This window comes from Bos mutus, chromosome 16 (assembly GCF_027580195.1).
Source record: "Bos mutus isolate GX-2022 chromosome 16, NWIPB_WYAK_1.1, whole genome shotgun sequence".
NCBI classification, from domain to species: Eukaryota; Metazoa; Chordata; class Mammalia; order Artiodactyla; family Bovidae; genus Bos; species Bos mutus.
The window spans coordinates 54,140,144-54,163,383 of record NC_091632.1 but is presented as its reverse complement, the minus strand read 5'-3'; the positions used below and the strand labels follow the sequence as shown (position 1 = coordinate 54,163,383).

The following is a 23,240-nucleotide window of genomic DNA, read 5'->3' as shown; positions in this document are numbered from 1 at the left end:
AAAGTGTTCACAAATGGGTGAAGCAGACACAAATGGGTATCCGGGCCTGGTGGGGGTGAGTGCAGGCACTCTGGACTGATGCTCTGTGCCCCAACCCATGAACGATGAAAACTTGGTAGCAGATGGAGGTACTGCTTGTGACCCAGAACAGAGATTCTATTCCAAGAAAACCCTGGCCTCATTAGCATCGTTTGCTAAGTTCCACTGGAAGAAAAACCAACTGAACAGATTCTAGCCCAGAGATATAGCCTCTCCAGCAGCCCAACAAACCCCTCCAGGGCTCCCATGTTTACCGTCAGCCCCCAGCCCAACAAACCCCTCCAGGGCTCCCATGTTTACCGTCGCCCCCAGCCCAACAAACCCCTCCAGGGCTCCCATGTTTACCGTCAGTCCCCAGCAGGCTGGCCATGCCCACACCCATGTAGCTGACATTCTGAACCATCAGAAGAAAAATATCTCCTTCAGAAACAGTCCAAGATACTTTTCCCCAGAAACTTCATCTAAAACTATTAAAAACTCTTTTGCTCAGAAGCATATACGTAAAAGAAACCAGAAAATGAATTTAATGAAGATAATTTCTTTCATTTGTGTGTGTGCATGTATGCTAAGTCGCTTCAGTCATGTCCAACTCTTTGCAACCCTATGGACTATAGCCCACCAGGCTCCTCTGTCCACGGGATTTTCCAGGGAAGAAAACTGGAGTGGGTTGCCATACCTTCCTCCAAGGGATCTTCCCAACCCAGGGATCAAACCCGAGTCTCTCTTACAGCTCCTACATTGGCAGGCAGGTTCTTTGCCACTAGCACCACTTGGGAAGCTCCTTTCTTCACTTACTTTGCTTTAATTTTTGTAGGAAAGCAGGACTGCACAGAGAAACAAGCACCAGGTGTGTTAACCGGTTACCAAAATACTTGGATTCTAGTTCCAGTTCTGCTACTCATTAGCTGTGTGACCTTGGACAACTTACGGAGCCTCTCTGAACCTCTCATCTGTCACTCAGGGCCACGGCCTATCTTTATTGTAGGGGTCTTCCAGCTCCATGACTCTGTGTAGGGAAATGGGGATACAGTAGGCACACTGTAGGGTACAATGTCTGCAGAAATGGACAGAGCCCCTGTGCTGTTTGGGGGCCTGGTTGAACTTTTGAGATCCCACAACTGCTGCAAGTAACTCATGAGGCTCATCTCAACGTGTATTTTCCTGAGGACATTAGAAGAAATTCTTCCCTTCTGAAATTTGCGGTATCTTTCATAGGGTGGAAACTCCCTCAGGGCTGAGCGGGATTTGATGAGCTGGGGGTGAGGGGGGCAGTGTGGGGCAGCCAGGGTGGGCAGGGAGATCAGCGATGGGAGGCTCACTCTTCGTCATGATCCATCTTGATTACGGGCTCCAGCATTTTGTTTTCTCTGTTTAACTACCCTGAACAGCTCCTCAGCATGCACTGATTAATTGATTAATAAATCAAGAGGCCTCTTTACACAGCAGCAGGGAGGAGTGGCTCAGAGGGGTAGAAACTCAAGACGGTCATAGAAAATGATGAGAAACAATAGGAGGTCAAGGTTGACCAAGTCTGACTGATGAAGTGATGCAAACCATATGAGACCTGTTTGTGGCACCCCTTCTCAGCTGCTTTGTCCAAGTCCCTGACCAAAACTCAGCACATGTGGGACCCAAAAGTATCCCTAGGGACCATTCTAAAGCAGACCATCACCTCAGTTTCCAAATAAGAAAACTGAGCCCCCAAAAGGGTTAAAAGCTTGGACTATACCCAGACTAGTTGACCTCTAGTCCATGATTTTCCACTGCAAGAGCCAAACAACCATCTTCATCAATGGACTCAGAATTTTGCACAGACATAAGGTTTTCACCACCTTCACCTATGAAATGTTCATTTAATCAAAAGGAAATATTTGGGCCCCCATATGTGTCAAAAATACAGTTTCTTACTTTTTCACATAATATTACATACTGGGCATTTTTCCTTGTCAATCAATACATGTCATTTGAAAATGTGATTTTTTTTAAATGACCACATGGTATTTTATCCTGTGGTTGTTTCATAAGTCATTTTTTAATTCCCACATCTACTACCTAATTAGAGGCAGGGTGAGAAATCAGAGACTGGCATTCAAAAGCAATCTGCTCCCCATGGCTTATGCTTTCAAGCCACCAAACTATTTGGTTTCAAGAAAGCTCAAATTAATTGCTTACTTAGAATATTTTTGTTAACCTACTACCTGAAGCAGCATCATAGGAAAAAGGGAGTTATAAGAGCAGCCCCATCCACACATCATAGTTGATTTTAGATTCCTGTAGAATCTGGATTTGACTCTGACATCTGCAGCTGGAGTACAAAAGATACATCCCCTCCACAAAAACTGCCTAACGCCGAGGATTCATTTTCTCTCTTCTTTCTTGGTTTTCACACTCTCCCTGAAGTACCTTCCTCACTTAGCCTGCTGCTGTTTGCTGCTTGACTTCCCACATGGAACAAACAATACATGTTAGCTGTGCAGCAGGCTGAGGATCTTGGTTCCTGTTCTCTCTGAGTTCAGACTCCAAGGAGCCCTCTTGGCTCCTGGACTATGCAGTGCCAGGTCCCCTTGCTGCCCCCTCTAGTCTGGGACCAACCAGCACACGCTCAGGCACATGGAGCCCAGCACTCCCCTCCCAGTTCCCAAGGTGGTGACAAATCCATCAGGAGCACTGCAGCTGTGCCCACAACTAGGATGGCCCCTGACATCCAGGAAGTGGCAAAGCCCAGAACCCACCACTGTCTTATCCAGAGGAAAGCAAGATGGGTGGTTTAGTGAGTCTGCCATTGCTGATGGATGTCAAGAGGTGTTCCCTAAATTAAGCCACCCTTGATCTGAAACCTTAAGTGAGTTCTTAGCATCAAAAGGCCTCAGTAAGCCAAAAGATATATCTTAGGGAAACTAAAATCCCTTTCAAGTGCTGGTCTACATACTGTAAATATTTTAGTGCACCTCAAAACTTCAAAGAGGAAAGGTCAACAGACAGAGTCTTCTGTAAGTTATGGAATAAAGGGAATACTGCTTCCTGGGAGAGTAGGAATAAACAGGGGGAAAAGAAGCCCTCAGAATCATGGAAGGCTCACACATGCTGAGTTCTCCTGACATGGACAGGAAAGGACTGTTGTGGCCCCAGGAGATGGACTAGGGGAGTGCCCTCCAGTTCAGTTCGCACCAAAAGAAACCTGGACCCAGAAAGGGAATGGGCTTAGTATGCAGTCTGGCATGCTACCTAGTGTGTGGACTCAAATACTTTCATACTGTCCTGTCCTGACTCATGTTGTGATCTCACAAAGTCAGATTGGAATAACAGGAATCTGTGCACAGCCAATCCTCTATTTTTGGAGTCCTGATTTTTATTTCAGCACCTTGGAAAATGGACTGACAGCATCTGGGCAACGTTTTCATCCTAAATTTTCAACTTAAGGATTCTGTGCTCAAAACATTCTCATCTTTCAAAAATAATACAAAATTATTATTATTCCACATGCATCATGGAGAGGAATTCAAGAAAACACTTAGGAAACTGATAAAGGTCTTTAAGGGGCTTCCCTGGTGGCTCAATGGTAAAGAACTCCCTACAGGAGACATAGGAGACGTGGGTTTGATCCCTGGGTCAGGACGATCCCCTGGAGGAGGAAATGGCAACCCACTCCAGTATTCTTGCCTGGAGAATTCCATGAACAGAGGAGGCTGGACACAACTTAGCTAGTGACTAAACAACAAAAGGTCCTTAGAAGGAAAGTCAGGGATAAATGAAGTTAGTATGAGTGTGTGCGCGCTCAGTTGCTCATGCAGACACCTATGTCTGCCCACTTAGTGACTGCTACAAAAGAACAAAGAGAACGCCAGAAAATGGTTTTCCGATCCCTAGCTCTTCTACTTCTTCTAGGGTTGTTTCAGGAAAATAGGTGTCCTGCTTCGTCCCCTGGAGGTCTCTCATAATCTAATGGCTGTCTAAGGTTGCCTCATGTGTATTCCCGCACATTGATCTAAGACATCATAAATCTCTCTGCCTCGGGCAAGGGCATCCCAACCCATGGCTTCCACAGCCATCTGTATCCCAGTGACTGGGAATTGTCCATCTCCAGCCCTACCTGGCCTTTCTCCTGAACACTAAGCCTTACAGGCCCCTGGAAAACATCATCCAGATAAACACTCTTCAAACTGACCAGTCAAAATTCATTTTATTTTCCTCTAATCCTATTCTTATTTCAATAGTCACTATCAAACTAAATAGTGCTATTATCCACTCAGGGACCCAGGCTAGAAATCTAGAACCTTCTTGCCTCATCCTATTCCCTTCAATCCAATCACGAAGTGTAGGAAACAGTCTTTCCTAAAAGCTCTTGAATGGTCCCTCCTCTCCTTGCTCAAAGCCATGAGAAAGCTTTCAGCATTTCTCACGTCATCATGGTCTTCCAGATTATAGCCTGGACCTCAAAACCCTCCCCGCACCAAAAAAAAAAAAAGATAAAACAGAAATCAGTCACCATCCTGCTTTCCTACAACTCCACTCTTGAAACTATCTTATTATCTGTAGTTTTTATTTGCAGAACTCTTTGTCTGTTAGACTGTCAGCCCCTTAAGAGGAAATATCCTTCCCATCTTTAATTCCTCCAAGTCTAGAATAGTGTCTCCTTCACTGCAGGGCCCAACAAACATTTGTCAAATAAACAAATTGAAAGAACTCAACCAAAGCTAAAACAATCAATAATGAAGTTGGTCTTGGTCCATCTGTCATTTATTTTGTCTATGTGAGCTAGTTGTGTCTTATAAAAATGGCCATGAAATAAATTCCTTCAAATCTAAAGCTAATATAGTTTTCCAACAGCACTTGTTCTGCCTGACTAAAGAGCCTAAAGTGAGTCAACCATAATCTAGGTAGCTTCCCTTTACCTGAAGCTTTCTTAAACTACCAGAACAGATCCTCTATTCTCTCCTCGGTACACAATCTATTACTCTTTTCTCTAAGTTCCCAAGAAAATAATGTTGATATGCAAAGAACGTTTTTAACCATCAGGCCAGCTCATCAGCAGGCCACCAAGAAAAATCTACTGAAGGGAAAACTCCTCGTCCATGCCACACACCTGGTCCAGGAGGGTTAGGCCCCAGCAAGCAGGCAATGTGCTTGTTTTCCAAGAGCCAGCAGCCAGGTTTCCACACACGAGGCAGGGCTGCTAATGAGCGTGGGAAGTCTGTGGGACCCGAGCCGGAGAGCAAGAGCTACCGCCCTGGCAAACCAAGCTGTTTACTAGCGTCTTCACTGCTTTCTGTCCCACTTCATCTTCTAAGGGATCATCTCCTCGGCAATAAACACTCAAGCCAGTTTTGAGGACAGGATTTTTTTCCCCAGCTTTATTTTGGCCGAAAGAGTACTTAGAGTGCATTCCCACAAAGCCTCTGGGTCTGTGAGGAAGACAACAGCTGGAGTCAGAGTCCAGCGTGAGTTGTGCAAACGCCTGCTGATGTTTGCTCCTGGTTTATTATTCTAGAGGCCTCTAGTGACAAGCTCAACAAGATTTAAACTGTTCTTCAAAGGCAGTTTCTTTCCACTTGGTCCCTAAACTTTCTTCTTCCATAAATGCTATCCCATGAGGCCCAGAATGGTGGCTAGAACTCCAAGAATGCAATGTTTTGTTCCCAAGGCAGGCAGTTTCCCAGAAGATCAAGGGACTTTACCCTCACACACCTTGTAATCTTTCCACCCTAGGGTCTGCCTCCCGCCCCCTGTCCACCCCCTGCCACATTCCCCATCCATGTCCTTTCCAGCTCAGCATTCTTCCCAGCAGTCATCTATTCCCAAAGACAAGTGTCCATATTAATGATTCTCTGTTTTGACTGGAAACAGCAAAATTGGCAGTTTGCAAAACAACAGATAGCAAACCTCAGGTGAATCTGACCCAAGAAAACAAATTGTTTTTTCCCTTAACTTTTTATTTTGTATTAGGGTATTGCCGATGAACAATGCTGTGCTAGTTCCAGATGAACAGCGGAGGACTCAGCCATACATATACATGTATCCATTCTCCCCAGCCCCTTCTCCCATCTAGGCTGCCACATAAACATTCTCATTCATACCTGAACATTCATATATTTGAATTCAAATGTCTCAAAAGAACTGGGGCTTTTCCTACTTGGTAATTTCAGAAGGAGAAAAAACAAATTTCACTTAGCCATTGGTATTACTAGGAAGAAGACTCTAAAACCTGGCATCTAAGGATACCCCAAAGTACTAACCAGTGGGTGTGATTGCTTCCTCAGGAAGATCTGGTTCCTCCATGCTCCTCAGCCCTGATCTAGCATCTCACTGCCCACATGTGTTTGATGGGACATGCAAGATCGAGGGGATGCAAAGGATTGGGGAATCCAGAATGTCTCTCACATGGGACTCTACTCACCAGCTGTCATGCTGAATCTACCCAGCAAGAATGGACAAATAAACATTAATATCCTTTACTTCTGTTGTTCAGAGTTCCCAAATGCACAAACAAGGCAGAGAACCGATTAGAAAGTATTACAAGCAGTGACATCCCAGTGCTCTTTGTTGAGAAGAGTGACCACCCTCACAAGCTGCCATTCTCGCTGACCCCCTGTGGGAACTCAAGAAAGTCCCTGAGTGTTTCACTCAGCTGGGCAAAGGGGACAAAGCAGGGCTCATTCTCCAAAGTTAGTGACAAGGAGAAAGAGGGGCATGAAAGAGGGGACTGGGTGCATGACAGAGTCTGTTCCAGGTGAGGTCTGAGACAACCCAAAGAACCAGTACCGCAGTGATGGCAGCTCAGCCAGGCCCTGGAATCACAGCTGGCCCACAGACCTGCTCTGTGAACCTGAAATTTCCTAGCCTTCCAGGCCTCATCCAGACCCCAGGCTTTTTATCATGATTGGACTCCAGCACTGATCTTGTATGGAAAAAAGAATGAATATAAAAGATGCTGGGTAATGAGCTCAGAAAGACCAAAAAGAAAAAAAAAAAGTCAAAGGAAGAAATGTTAAATGTCAGACCAAAGTTGTTCTATATAAGAAACCAAATTAACCTGGGCTGTAGTGACTTTGCACACGGCCTAAGCCACCCTGCCTAGTGTTACAGACGAGAGATGCTGGCCCATTAGAGATGCACGTATGCTTCAATTTGATTGATTATATTCAGGACACGAGGCTGCTGGGAGCACCAGAGGCAGGCCGGATGCAATTAACAGGGCTGCGTGCTGCAACATGTGAAAAAGTGTTGCATATGATACGACTTATCTGCTTCAAAGGAAAAAGGAGATTTTTTAATTGGAACTTCATATGATTAAGAAAACTTCACGGATTCTTTGGAGGAAAAGAATAGTTGAGGTATTTCTCATCATGGCCACAGAAATTATTTTTGTCTTTGTCTCTCATCTTTTCCAACTGGATGGCATGGACAGTGTCTTGATGCTTTTGAAAAAGCTTGTTAGTGAGTATAGGAGGTTCAGATGCTCCCCTGATGGCTCAGATGGTAAAGAATCTGCCTGCAATGTAGGAGACCTGGGTTTGATCCCTGGGTGGGGAAGATCCCCCGGAGGAGGACATAGCAACCCACTCCAGTATTCTTGCCTGGAGGATTCCATGGACAGAGGAGCCTGGTGGGCTACAGTCCACGGGGTCACAAAGAGTCAGATAGGACTGAGTGACTAACAGTTCCACTCTCATGGGAGGATCAAGACCTGTCTCCGTTACTCAGTAGCTGTGGGACAGGAAGCCATTTTTAAAAACCTATCCAAGCCTCAGTCTCCTTAAGTGTCCCTATTTTAATGAGTTATGTAAGTATTATATGTGCAACATGTTTAGCACAGTCCTGATGCCTGGGTCAGGAAGATCTCCAGGGGTAGGAAATGGCAACCCTCTCCAGTATCCTTGCTGCAAGAACCCCATGAAAAGGCAAAAATGATGAGCCTCCCACGTTGGAAGGTGTCAGATATACAGATGATACCCCTCTGCAGAAAGTGAAGAATATCTAAAGAGCCTCTTGATGAAAGTGAAAGAGAAGAGTGAAAAAGCTGGCTTGAAACACAATGCTAAAAAATGAAAATCATGGCATCTGGTCCCATCACTTCATGGCAAATAGATGGGGAAACAGTGGAAACAGCGACAGACTTTATTTTCTTGGGCTCCAAAATCACCGCAGATGGTGACTGCAGTCATGAAATTAAAAGACACTTGCTCCTTGGAAGAAAAGCTATGACAAACCTAGACAGTATATTCAAAAGCAGAGACATTACTTTGCCGACAAAGATCTGTATAGTCAAAGCTATGATTTTTCCAGTAGTCATGAATGGATGTGAACTGGACCATAAAGAAGGCTGAGCACTGAAGGATTGATGCTTTTGAACTGTGGTGTTGGAGAAGACTCTTGAGAGTCCCTGGGTCTGCAAGGAGATCAAACCAGTCAATCCTAAAGGAAATTAGTCCTAAATATTCTTTGGAAGGACTGATGCTGAAGCTGAAGCTGAAGCTCCAATACTTTGGCCACTGATGCAAAGAACTGACTCATTTGAAAAGACCTTGATGCTGGGAAAGATTGAAAGAAAAGGAGAAGGAGACGACGGAGGATGAGTTGGTTAGACAGCATCACTAATTCAATGGCCATAGTTGGAGCAAACTCAGGGAGACAGTGAAGGACAAGGGACCCTGACACGCTGCAGTCCATGGGATTGCAAAGAGACGGACACAACTTAGCAACTGAACAAGATTAGATGTACTTTTTACATGTGGGCTATGATGAACCATCAGGTGGCAAATGGATTTATTTTCCAACTGTAAGTAGTTGTATTAAAGTGAACGTCACTCAGTCATGTCCAACCCTTTGCGACCCCATGGACTGTAACCCACCAGGCTCCTCTGTCCGTGGAATTCTCCAGGCAAGAATACTGGAGTGGGTAGCCATTCCCTTCTCCAGTGGATCTTCCCAACCCAGGGACTGAACCCAAATCTCCCGCATTGCAGGCGGATTCTTTACTGTCTGAGTTACCAGGGAAGCCCAAGAATACTGGAGTGGGTAGCCTATCCCATCTCCAGCAGATCTTCCGGTCCCAGAAATCAAACCAGTCTCCTGCATTGTAGGCGGATTCTTTACCAGCTGAACTACCAGTGAAGCCCAAGTTGTATTAAAGAATCTCTTAATTATCTAATTACGAAATTACCTAATGTTTCTTTTTATTTCTTTAATTGATTTTATGTGTATGAAACACTGCAGAAATGTACTTGGCTATGTTTTCTTGGACTTACTACAAAAAGATAAAGTACCTAAAATTTGGTGTTGCTGCTGTTGTTTTTAAAAGATGGAATTTTAGCAAATAAACTCTGTTTTGACCATGTGCTGATGTGCTCAGTCGTGGTCGACTCTCTGTGACCCCATGAACTGTAGCCTGCCAGGTTCTTCTGTCCATGGAATTTTCCAGGCAAGAATACTGGATTGGATTGCATTTCCTTCTCCAGTTTTGACCATAAACCACAACAAACTTAAAGACTTCTTCTGGTCCCTCTGTGAGCTAACCCTTGCAACCCAGCATCAAGGGCCCCATGTAATTTACTTCAAGCTGTCCTGTGAGACATCTTTCTCTGGGTTCCTCATGTGACCCTGCAGGACAGGCAGGATGGTTTCCCTCTGCCCCTTAGAAGCTCCTTCATTTCCCCTCTCTGTGCCTTTGCTTATGTTCCTGCCCTGATGACAATTCCCATCTTGCCTTATAAACCACAAGAAAATTTAGGGGGCTGGGAGTGGGAGGGTAAGGGGTATGTTCACCAGTGTGATCGTTTCCTGGGTATTTATGTGTGACCAAATGTATCAAATTGTATACTTCAGATGTGTACCGTTTAGTGAATGTCAATCATATAACCATTACACTAAAAAAAAAAAATCTTGTTTATCCATAGTAAGGCCCAGCTCATCCACAAAGTCTGACTCCCAGGAGGCACTTCCATTGCACTTTTCTGGTCTGAGTGACTCACATCACTTAGCAAACACTTCCTCGTTGGTTAGAGCCGTACATGCTCTATCTCCACGATCGTGGTAAATTCCTAGGGGGCAGAAACCATGCCATAATTTCAACAGTAATGATAACTTCTACGCTTGCCCCCCTGGTATCTACTCCAGACAGCAGCCAGGGAGATCCTCATAAGTCTTAAATCTGATCCTAGCGGTCCTTGGCTAAAAATCCTCCCGTGGCCCCCACCCTACTTCCCTCAGAGTCAAATCAAAGTATTAGAGTCTGTGTTTACAAAACTCATTTTAGATACCAGTCATCCAGTCACTAAATCTCTGACCCTAAATTGACTGAAGTCTGTAGATTCACTTGGATTACTTATTTCAAGTAGCATTTGCAGGATAAAAATTAAAATTAAAAAGTAATTTGAAGAATCAAAAAATAAAACTAAACAAAACCCCAAAACAAACAAAAAAAATCAAAGTGTTTGCACTGGGCTCTACAGGATCTGGCCTCCTGCTCCTTCTCGAACTTCCGCTCCAACCACTGCTCCATGACTCAGTCTGCTCCAATCACAAGAGCCTGAGCTCTTCCTCCATCACACCAGGAACGCTCACTGCCACCTCAGTGGCTCTGTACTCCCTCCTCCTTCTTCGCGGAAAGCTTGTGCCTATTCATACAGGCCTGACTGTCTCTTACCACCTGCAAGCTGGTCAAATATCCCCTTATAATGAGGCCTCCCTGACCACCTCATTACAGATGTAAGTCACCCCAAGCACTCCCTAAGCCCCTGCTCTGCCTTCTGTCATTGTCTAACATAGCAAGAGGATTCCAGAAAAACACCTACTTCTGCTTCATTGACTATGCTAAAGCCTTTGACTGTGTGGATCACAACAAACTGTGGAAAATTCTTAAAGAGATGGAAATACCAGACGACCTTACCTGCCATCTGAGAAACCTGTATGCAGGTCAAGAAGTGACAGAATCAGACACAGAACAACAAAATTCAGAAAGGAGTATGTCAAGGCTATATATTGCCACCTTGCTTATTTAACTTCTATGCAGAGTACATCATGTGAAATGCCAGGCTGGATGAAGATGAAGCACAAGCTGGAATCAAGATTGCAGGGAGAAATATCAATAACCTCAGATATGCAGATGACACCATCCTAATGGCAGAAAGAGAAGAGAAATTAAAGAGCCTCTTGATGAAGGTGAAAGAGGAGAGTGAAAAAGCTAGCTTAAAACTCAACATTCAAGAAACGAAGATCATGGCATCTGGTCCCATCACTTCATGGCAAACAGATGGGGAAACAATGGAAACAGTGACATACTTTATTTTGGGGGGCTCCAAAATCACTGGGGTTGGTGACTGCAGCCATGAAATTAAAATAGGCTTGCTCCTTGGAAGGAAAGCTATATTAAAGCAGAGACATTACTTGGCCAACAAAGGTCTGTGTCATCAAAGCTATGGTTTTTTTCAGTAGTCATGCACTGATGTCAGGGCTGGACAATAAAAAAAGCTGAGCACTGAAGAACTGATGCCTTCAAACTATGGTGCTGAAGAAGACTCTTAAGAGACCCTTGGACTGCAAGGAGATCAAACCAATCAATCCTAAAGAAAATCAACCCTGAATATTCATTGTAAGGACTGATGCTGAAGTTGAGGCTTGATTATTTTGGCCACCTGATGCGGAGAGCCAACTCATTGGAAAAGACCCTGATGCCAGGAAAGACTGAAGGTAGGAGAAGGGGACGACAGAGGATGAGATGGTTGGATGGCATCACTGCCTCAATGGACACGAGTAAGGCTCCAGGGAGTAAGGCTCTGGGTGCATTTTAATAAGTATCCCTGGTGATTCAGTGGTTTGGGGTTACAAAGTAAGGGATGGGAAGGGAGACAGAGATGGGGCAGGGAGAAGGAAGAGGTGCCTCTCCCTTTTAAGTTTCTAAGCCTAGCCGTGGCCTTTGGAGAGCAGTTGACCATTTCCTGCAGGGCTCACCATGCCACCCAATGGACTGCAACTATTCTGAAAACCTCAACTTTTTCTAGACAATAATTCAAGACAGTGATAAATGGCTCTTGCCACATAGCCCAAGACTACAGGTATAAGCAAATGTCTTTTCACTCAGTTCTCTCCTTACTCCCAAAGTTTCAACACCTGGTGATTTTGATCCCTAGAAGACATTTGGAAATGCCTGGGGACATTTTTTGTTGTCACAACTGAGAGGGGGCTACTGTCATCTGGTGGGTAAAGGCCAAGGACGATGCTAAATGTCTTATAATGCATAGGAAAAAACTCTCAGGACAAAGAAGGATCCAGGCCCAGATGTCAATTGAGCTGAGGTCAATCCCTGGCCTGAGCCCTCTCCATGATTCCTTCTCACACGCTTTCCTAGGAACCTCTAGGCAGAACCAAAAGAGGGCTATTCTAAATCCAAAGCTAACCTGGGCTCTCATCTGCTTTGGTTTCTCTTAAGTGTAGAGACACCCATGGCTGATTCATGTTGATGTGTGGCAGAAACCAACACAATATTGTAAGGCAATTCAGTCAGTTCAGTTCAGTCACTCAGTTGTGTCCAACTCTTTGCGACCCCATGAATCACAGCACACCGGGCCTCCCTGTCCATCACCAACTCCCAGAGTTTACCCAAACTTATGTCCATCGAGTCAGTGATGCCATCCAGCCATCTCATCCTCTGTTGTCCCCTTCTCCTCCTGCCCCCAATCCCTCCCAGCATCAGGGTCTTTTCCAGTGAGTCAACACTTCGCATGAGGTGGCCAAAGTATTGGAGTTTCAGCTTTAGCATCATTCCTTCCAAAGAACACCCAGAACTGATCTCCTTTAGGATGGACTGGCTGTATCTCCTTGCAGTCCAAGGGACTCTCAAAAGTCTTCTCCAACACCACAGTTCAAAAGCATCAATTCTTTGGCGCCCAGGTTTCTTCACAGTCCAACTCTCATATCCATACATGACCACTGGAAAAACCATAGCCTTGACTAGATGGACCTTTGTTGGCAAAGTAATGTCTGCTTTTTAATATGCTGTCTAGGTTGGTCATAACTTTCCTTCCAAGGAGTGAGCGTCTTTTAATTTATCCTCCAATTAAAAATACATAAATTTTTTTAAAAAGTTCTAAAAAGCACAATCTCTACATTGACCTCTGGTAACTGGGTATTGGCTGACTTGTGGGCCAGGCACAGAGGGTGTGGGTGAGTGAGCCGGGGGGCAGGCCCTGGCCCCAGGCTAATAACCCCCCCATGCCATGGCCCCCAGCCTGGGGCTGCCCTTGCATCTGGATCACAAGCCACTGCTCTTCCTGGTGAGACAGGCACTGCTGACAGGCCAGGCGATGTTTTCTAGAGTGTGGTGGGAGAGGCTGACAGGAGACTCAAAGTCCCAACCACACGGAACCGTGAATCTGGTCGGCGGTTCAGGGGGCGGCAGTGAGTCTGTCGCCCTCAGCTCTGCCGCCTGCCCCGGTCTGAGAGGGCACCGCTGAGGTTGCTATAACTACGAAATCCTTCAAGCCTCTGGCCAGATTTCATGTCATGGTAACTTTGCAATTTCCCTCTTGGAGAAAGAAAACCAATGCCATGACAAGAAAAAGTCATCTCTGAGATGTAATTTGGTGCAATTATAGAGAAGACCAGAGAGTCTTTGTTCCTGGAAAAACCACATTATGTAGCATAGGCTACATGCCAGGTTCCATGCTGGTTGGGTTTGGTGAGCGAAGTCCTAAAGGCTTCCTCCGTAAGTGCCCCGGCTGAGGAGACCGAGAGAACGAGGACCTGACCGGACATTTCTGTTTCCACTCATGATACGTTAGTGATGCCATAACACACCCTTGGCAAGGGGAGTCCTAGACACATCGGACGGATCACACTTCCACGACCTAGTTATAAGATCTGAGCTTGGCAGCCCGGAACCTAACCATCCGTATCATCAGACATTCGTCTGCTCATTTGGGGTGGGATGGATTAATCACAGAAGAGCCAGCAATCCTTCTTACCCTTCTTTCTTCCATAATGATCTCAAGTGAAAAGTCACTGAGATGAACAAGACCACTCAAAAAGCTCTGAATATGGGGGGCTGGGAGGGCTGGGGGCTCGGGACAGGCAGGAAGGCTTTATCCAGCTTCTCTGCCAGCTTTGGTTAATACCAGTCATTCCTAAGAAGCCAGTTGCTGTGAACTGTTTACAAACCCACAAGTCAGAGAACCAGCCATCCAGCCAGCCTCGATTCAGGGTCCTACCCTCTCAATCCTGACTAGGAGTTACCGCAAGGCAGTGATGGTTTCTAGACATGCCCCTGGACCTGCACCATGATTGGCATCCTCCTGAGAGACTGCCACCCCTGCCAATCCCCCACCAACACAATTTTAACCTCTTTCGGGGCCACAGTGATTTCTGGCTTCTCAGAGGAGTCTTGTGGCAGGGAGGGCTGCCACAGCATCTTGGGGATGTGAGGAAGAGCTGAAGCTGTCTGTTTTGAGTGATGCCTTCTAGATGCTCCTATACAGGCTCAACCACAAGAAGCCCAGGTTGTTATCAGAAAGAGAGAGAGGGTGAGCAGACCAGGACAGCCCTCTCTGCTGCCTCCAGTCACTCTAGCACATGGGAGATGGCATTTGACAGAATGCTAGTTGTACTTATCTGCTGCACTGTTACATTATTCAGCTATCTCTATATTTTCTAAAGGGGCCTTCTGACTAACAGAGCCTACAAAAGACAGGTTTGAAGTGGTCGATTCGTATACATTGTCTACATATGTAAACTAATTGTGTAAGAAACTTAAGGCAACAGCAACTATCTCACCAAGATTTCTGATGTGTTAATATTCAGTTGCACTGGGTCTTAGCGGCAGCATAGTGGATCCAATTCCCCATCCAGGGATGGAACTAGGACCCCCTGAATTGGAAGTGTGGGGTCTTAACCACTAGACCACCAGGGAGAGCTCTCTGACATGTCAGTCTTAGGAAGATCAGATCAGATCAGTCGCTCAGTTGTGTCCGACTCTTTGCAACCCCATGAATCGCAGCACGCCAGGCCTCCCTGTCCATCACCAACTCCTGGAGTTCGCTGAGACTCACGTCCATTGAGTCAGTGATGCCATCCAGCCATCTCATCCTCTGTTGTCCCCTTCTCCTCCAGCCTCCAACCCCTCCCAGCATCAGGGTCTTTTCCAATGAATCAACTCTTCGCATGAGGTGGCCTAAGTACTGGAGTTTCAGCTTTAGCATCGTTCCTTCCAAAGAAATCCCAGGGCTGATCTCCTTCAGAATGGACTGGTTGGATCTCCTTGCAGTCCAAGGGACTCTCAAGAGTCTTCTCCAACACCACAGTTCAAAAGCATCAATTCTTCAGTACTCAGCCTTCCTCACAGTCCAACTCTCACATCCATACATGACCACAGGAAAAACCATAGCCTTGACTAGATGAACTTTTGTTGGCAAAGTAATGTCTCTGCTTTTGAATATGCTATCGAGGTTGGTCATAACTTTCCTTCCAAGGAGTAAGCGTCTTTTAATTTCATGGCTGCAGTCACCATCTGTAGTGATTTTGGAGCCCAGAAAAATAAAGTCTGACACTGTTTCCACTGTTTCCCCATCTATTTCCCATGAAGTGGTGGGACCGGATGCCATGATCTTCATTTTCTGAATGTTGAGCTTTTAAGCCAATTTTTTCACTCTCCACTTTCACTTTCATCAAGAAGCTTTTTAGTCCCTCTTCACTTTCTGCCATAAGGGTGGTGTCATCTGCATATCTGAGGTTATTGACATTTCTCCCGGCAATCTTGATTCCAGCTTGTGTTTCTTCCAGTCCAGCATTTCTCATGATGTACTCTGCATATAAGTTAAGTAAGCACGGTGATAATTATACAGCCTTGACGAACTCCTTTTCCTATTTGGAACCAGTCTGTTGTTCATGTCCAGTTCTAACTGTTGCTTCCTGACCTGAATACAAATTTCTCAAGAGGCAGATCAGGTGGTCTGGTATTCCCATCTCTTGAAGAATTTTCCACAGTTTATAACAACATCAATAGGAAAGGAATGCATTCAGACTGAGGGGGTGGGCGGGCACACTCTACACACATCCCAGGAAGAGAGGGCAACAGAGAATGAGCTGGCTGGATGGCATCACCAATTCAATGGACATGAACTTGGGCAACTCTGGGAGATGGTGAGGGACAGGGGAGCCTGGCGTGCTGCAGTCCATGGGGTCTCGAAGAGTTGGACACGACTTGGTGACTGAACAACACACACACTCACGCACGCGCACATACACACAGAAATACACATCTTTCTAGGAAACTAGTAAGATGCCTCTGGTGGGGCTCAGGGAAAATAAGTAAGATAGGCCCAGGAATTGAAATTTCCAAGCCTGGGAAGAAAAGTCATCTCCCCCATCTCCCACTCCCTGACTCGATGAGATCTCCTCAGGATATGTTTTCCAGTGATTTCTGTGTCTAATAAGAGATAAGATGGCAAAACTTGGACCCAAGCAGAGTTACTTGCCCCAAAGTAAATCTTAAAGAAGTAGAAATGGGAGAATAAGAGCATAGAACACATTCAAAAATAGATTTTAATTTTGGTTACAGATTCCAAGAAAATTTTAAGAAACATGGTATAAACTGGACTCAGGCCTTCCATCCTGATAGGGAGTCAGGAGTGAGACTTAAACCATATCCCCACACATACGTGACCACATTTTAGAACCCCTTAACACGTAGTAATTCCCAATACAAATGCAGACTGACAGGTTTTGCCCTGCTTACCTATTCATTCAATATATTCACTCATTCATTTCTTCATTCACTAATGTCATTCATTTATCAAACACTCACTAGGTACCTAATTGGGTCAGGTTCTTTGATAGGTTTTGGAAAACAAGCATAGCCCCAACTTCTATGGACTATTACAAAATGTTTTGTAAAGATTCATAACAAAATAGTACATCCTTCTCATCTGGGGGAGATGATGAAGGAGCTAGCGGAGCTGAACAGAGCTCTGGACCTGAATTACCAGCGTCTGGGTTTTGGCACAGGCTTTGCTATTTTTTAGTTTCAGAGCCTTGATCAAATCACTCAGCCTTCCTGAACCTTAGCCTTCTCATCATAAGACGGGATACATACTGATGTAAGTATGAAATAAGAGCATAGACATAAAAGGACTTTGTGAAGAACTCTACAAATGCAACGTGTTATTATTATAAACAATAAGTCTTTCCTATGTTGACTACGTGAAGAACAGTCAGGGGTAAGCCATGTCCTAATCGTGCACCTATCTGTTCACAGCCAGGAGGCTCAAGGTCCAAGTGTCAAAAGGGATAACAGAATAACAGGACCAAAGACAGCCTACACAGGGAGGCCAGATAGGCCAAGGTCAAAGCATCAAGTCCAGCTCTCTGCTTCCAGACAGGGAAACACTCTCAGCTAAGTGAGTCACAATGAATAGGTCAGAAAAGATAAAGCCAGGGTGGCTCTGCCTCCTCCCTGTGCAGTGAGACTGACTGGTATGCTCTGTCCAGCTGCCTTAGGACACCTGTGAGAACAGGTGTCCTAAGGCAACAAGTCAGTTCCCTGGCCTCCTCTCCTCTCTGCGGTGAAGGAATTTTCCAGAAGGACAAAGCAAGAGCGTTCTTCACTATCCAGACTTCTGTTGTGAGCTCACTTACAAGCCAGGCAAAGGGAACAATTCAACACTGTGGAATAGTAACCAAGAGCCATGAAGACCTTACACAATGTCCCCTGGAATCATATAACCCCCTCAGTGCAGTGGGCCAGCCATGAGCAACGGCCCCATCAGGCAGGCCTGGTGGGTCTCTCTGCATGACTCATGTTCATCCTAGTGATCTGAGATCCAGGAGTCGGGTCCACATGCACCATGGCCCACAAGATGCAGAGCACACATCCAGAGTGTAGACGGCTAGAAGAGGGCTCAGGGGAACAGCCTTATGTGGGTTTGGATGGCCACAGATTGCATCCCAATGTCTACTCGGGGTCAAAAGGTCAGCAACGGGGCAGGCAGTCCTGTTCAGGAGACACCAGCCCAGGGACTGGAAGGACACTTGGAACCCAGCTAAAATTTTAACCAACAATGTTTTGAGGAGTTGGCAGAAACTTCTGTGGCCCATGGCACACAGCAAGCTTCAGAAAAGGTCGAGAGTTTCACAGTAGCCTGTGAAGCGACACTAAGAACCTATTTCTCAGTGAGCCCCTGGTTATCTAGAGGGGGCTATGCTGAAACAGGTACAAAACCCTCAAGAAATATCCTTCAGAAAGAAAGGGATTCTGGTGCGGCAAGATCTGTGTTCTCCTCTAGCCACTGCTCAGATCACTTTCTGCCGTGCTTTGAATGTTGCAGGCAAACAGCGCATACCTCTGGACACCCGCTCCTGGCACCCGACGGAGGGGGTCCACCGAGCCAGACAGTACCGGGCCGACTGTCACACAGCCACTGGCTGGTCAGACTAATGCCTTTGGTGGAATGTGAAGGGCAATTATTTATGCAAAAAAAATACTCTTTTCTTTTCTAATACCAGCTACATGGTCAAGAGGCTATCCACACATTTTTTTTTTAATTGCTCCAGGACAATCCTCTGGAACTAAGGTGTTACAGACGTGTTTCAGGCGCAGTTCTCTGCTGATATTTTGCAAAAGCTTGTTCTCAAAGGACTACATGCTTGTGTTATTTAAGTTTCAAATACAGATATGTTCAATATTAACTCCACTGTGTTTGCGAGCTGAAAATAGAGCCCAGCTGTGGACAGTGGTTTGATTGAGACCAGATTTTTCCACATTATTATTTACAAGCAGTTTTGGTTACTTTTTCTACAAATAGTATTACCTGATTTATTGTTAACTAAGCCTGGCCACATTTCCTTAGAACTTAATTCTTTAAGCCAATAGTATTGAGACAAAAACCTTTAAACTCGAGGCAGTTAATATCAGGGTGGGTATTTTGGGTGGGGGGAGGGGTTGTTTCTAGTAAATAATTCAACATTAATGAGTACCATGTATTTCAAAGGCTTAGGGAAGTAGTAAAATGGAATTATTGAAGTTTCTCTTTTAAAAATACTGTGGTCCTTTAGGAAAACCATAACCTGTTAATGTTGTTATTTAAACTATTTCTGGATGTTATCATCAACTGAAAACATGCTGTAAAAGCTTCTGGAATCTTTTATTACCATTTCAGGTGAATTTATAAGCATCATAAAACTTGAGGGAAGAGGAAGAAAAACTCATTTATACACTGTTATTTTACTTATCTTGTAAATGTGAATCAATGGACTTTAAAAAAATTAAAGACATGGAGTTCTAAAAGGCATTGTCCATGCGCTTCCTGTGATGACTTCATTCACTCACTCAATAGCTATTTATTAAGCACCTATTACACACCCTACACTGGCAACAGAGCGGAGACCAAGCTCTGCAGAGCTCGGCTGCCTGGAGCTCTCTTCTGGAGAAAAATGAATAAGGAGTAAGTACGTGAGCTGCCCTGTGGTGACACACGGAGAACAATGAAGCAAGGCGGGTCAAAAGAGACTTGGGAGTTGGAGTAAGGGGCTGCTCTTTTCCACACGACAAGCAGAGATGGCCTCTCTTAAACAGAGACTTGAAGGTAGCAAGTTTATGGGCCCAGCAGACATCTAGGGAAAGCATCCTAATCCAGGCCAGGTCCAGAAAGCCCAGGTGGGAGCACTATCAGCATAGCTAGGAACAGAAAGGCCAGCATGGCTGTAGCAGGTGAGTGAGAAGGGGAACTGTTGAAAATGAAGTTGGGGAGAATATCAAGTCGAGAAGTGAGACCTAAGGTAGAGACAACACTTCAGAGGCCAACAGTGTATAGATAGCATTTAAAATCGTGGGGCTGCGGGGGTTACCCAGGGAGTGAGCGTAGACAGAGAAGAGGTGTGATGATGAGCTCCCAGGACCTATTTAGGAGAGATAAGAAGAAACCTGCAAAAGATACTTAGAGGAACAGATAATGAGGCAGAAGGAGAACCTAAAGAGAATGCTGTCCAGGAAACAAAGTGAAACAGTGGTTCAGGAAGGAGGGAATGATCAATGGTAAACACGACAGGTAGTCAAGTATCAATAAAATGAGGGCTGAAAGTCATCATGCACACTATATATGGTGGAGAAGATAAATTCTTTCACCTCTCTGTTTCTCAGTTTCCTTATCCATGTAATGAGGATAAAAATAGTACCTACCTTACAAGCATATGTGAGTTAATATTCATAAAACACAACAGTGTCTGTAATAGCAGGTGGTCATCAAATCCTTGAATGAACGTAGCAAGATGATCATAGCACAGTGAACATCCGTTCCATCTCACATATCATCCATCTATCAATACTATCTTCTATGACCTTTGCAGGAGTTTTTGACTGAGAGATGGCAACTAGAGGCTGAATGGAGAAAGCCCAAGAAAAGGTGGAGATGAGAGTCTGAAGATAGAGGTCAAATAAGTCTTTTCTAAAAAAAATAGATTTGCTGCAAAGGGAATCAAAGAAATGGGGCAGTAGTTAATGGGGGATATGAGGTCAAGAGAGCTCTTAATTTTTTTTAAGTTGTGAGCTATAACAGCATTTTAGTATTCTAACAGGAATGATCCATAGAGAAGGAAAAAATGATACAGACAGAAGAGGAGGCCCCTCGAGGATGTCACCGAGCCAGTTGGTGAGGTGGCATTTAGAGGACACCCAGCCTTAAGGAGTACAAACCCACCCACTGTATCAGCCAAAAGGGACAGCAGGTGGGCAGATGGTGGGAGCCTGGGAAATTCAACTGAGAATGAAGACGGAAAGGGTAGTGTCAGAGGCTGGGAAGAAGAGGAAGGTGTAAAGTAGTCGACCAGGAGAGAGGACAGTGAATCGTACAGTTGCCAGCTGGGACCGAGAGCCTGCTCAAGGTAAATGGTCAGTAAATGAGCACAAAGCAACTGGCAAAGGGATTAATCTCCAAAATATATAAGCAGCTCATACAGCTCAATGTCAGAAAAACAAACAGCCCAATCAAAAAATGGGCAGGAGACCTAAACAGACATATCTCCAAAGAACATATACCACAGACCAATAAACACATGAAAAGGTGCTCAACATTGCTCATAATTAGAGAAATGCAAATCAAAACTACAATGAGATATCACCTCACAGTGGTCAGAATGGCCATCATCAAAAAATCTACAAATAATAAATGCTGGAGAGGGTGTGGAGAAAAGGGAATCTTCATGCACTGTAAGTAGGAATATAAACTGATAAAACCACCGTGGAATACAATACAGAGGTTACTTTAGAAACTAGGAATAAAACCACCATATGACCTAGAAACCCCACTACTGGGCTTATACCCTGAGAAAAATCACAATTCAAAAAGACACATGTACCCTGATATTCATTGCAGCATTAACTACAATAGCCAGGACATGGAAGCAATTTAGATACCCATCAACAGATGAATGCATAAAGAAGATGTGGTACATATATACAATGGAATATTACTCAGCCATAAAAAGGAATGCATTTGAGTAAGACTGAGTAAGGTGGATGAACCTAGAGCCTGTTACACAGAGTGAAGTAAGTCAGAAAGAGACAAAAATATCATATATTAATGCACATATATATGGCATCTAGAAAAATAGCGCTGATGAACCTATATGCAGGGAAGCAATAAAGATGCAGATGTAGAGGACAGATTTGTCGGCACAGCAGGGAAAGGAAAGGGCAGGAAAGGAAACTGAGAAAGCAGCACTGACATATACACACAATCATACGTAAAATAAATAGCTAATGGGAAGCTGCTCTATAACACAGGGAGCCCAGCCCGACACTCTGTGATGACCTACAAGGGTGGGATGGGAGTGCGGAGGGAGGCTCAAAAGAAAGGATACATATGTATACATATAGCTGATTCACGCTGCTGTATGGTAGAAACCAACATAACACTGTAAAGCAATTATCCTCCAATTAAAAAAAATTATAAAAAGAAACTGAACACAGTCATCTTGGTCTTGTATTTTACTTTACCCGGGTTCCGCTGGGCAAATTCATGGGCCAAGTGGGTGGACAACAGGATTTTACCAAGGCTGCAGCTTTGTAACGAGAGTGGGATGAAGAGAGAGATGAGGAGAGGAAGGAAAGAAGGGAGAAAAGGAAAGAAGGAGGGAAAAAGAAAGGGAAGCAAGGAGGGAAGGAGAGCACAGTCATTCTGCTGAGAGCAGCATAGGGCCAGAGACCCACCTGCACCCCAAGACAGCCTGGCAATTCCACCAAGGAAGCCCTCGGCCTTCTCAGGATGTGTAGGAAGCATCCTGGATTTCTGTCCAATGCTTACCTTCACCAGCTGTGACAGCACAGCAAAGGTCTTCTTGCTTTCGCCTTGTAAATCAAAACCACACCTCGGCCAATTCCTCTCCTTTACAGGTGGAACATTGTAGTTCATAATTTATAAGTCAACATCTCATGACCACATACATCTATTTCACTTGAGACTTTGTGGCGTGTCAAAGCCATCAAGCATTGACAAGAACAATAAACTGAACCTCAAGCAGCCACGAATGAGGTCTTATCAATTAGGAGCAAAGAATTTGTGCTTACTTCCAATTCCAAGATGACTTGTTTCCTACCTCTAATCTACTGCTAAAAGCAAAACAAACCACAACAACAAAAAAACCTAAAGTTTTAAAAATTTAGCAAGAACTTTTGGCAAACCATGTATTCATATTCACAGGTGCTTTTATCATGCTGATTTGGACAATGACCTTAAGGTGTGGAGGGTATTCATTATCCTGGCAGGCAAATGGAGATTCTCAAAATATATATATATCATGGTAGGAAAAAAAAAAACAAATTTTATGGGACTTTCTAAATATTTTTAACAGTTTTTATACAATAAAGTCATTGGCCAGCCCCATCTTAAATCTCAAATGATCCCTGTATGAAATGTACCAACTATTTCTTCCAACAATTCACACCCAAGCAACTAATACACTAAAGATACCAAAGGAATTTATCTTCCTAATTCAGCCAGAAGCAAAGTAATACTGAAGGCAGACAGTTAGAATATATAAATATATTTATGGTTGTTTCTTTCCAAAATAAACATGAATAATATCTGACTCTTGTTCTCCAAATCCTATTTAAGTCGGTGCTTTCTCTCTGTCTGTCCCCCATTTCTCTCCCCACCTCCTCATACAAAGGTCTTATTCAGCTGGATTGCTGCCTCCCTGGGCACTGAAGCACTGGGTTCTAA

At 44.6% G+C, this 23,240-nt stretch overlaps 1 protein-coding gene across 1 annotated transcript in view; it reads right to left on the bottom strand.

The window, feature by feature from the left end:
* The window catches only part of KIF26B (kinesin family member 26B), a 518,142-nt gene that overhangs the window by 323,598 nt on the left and 171,304 nt on the right, over window positions 1-23,240 (bottom strand).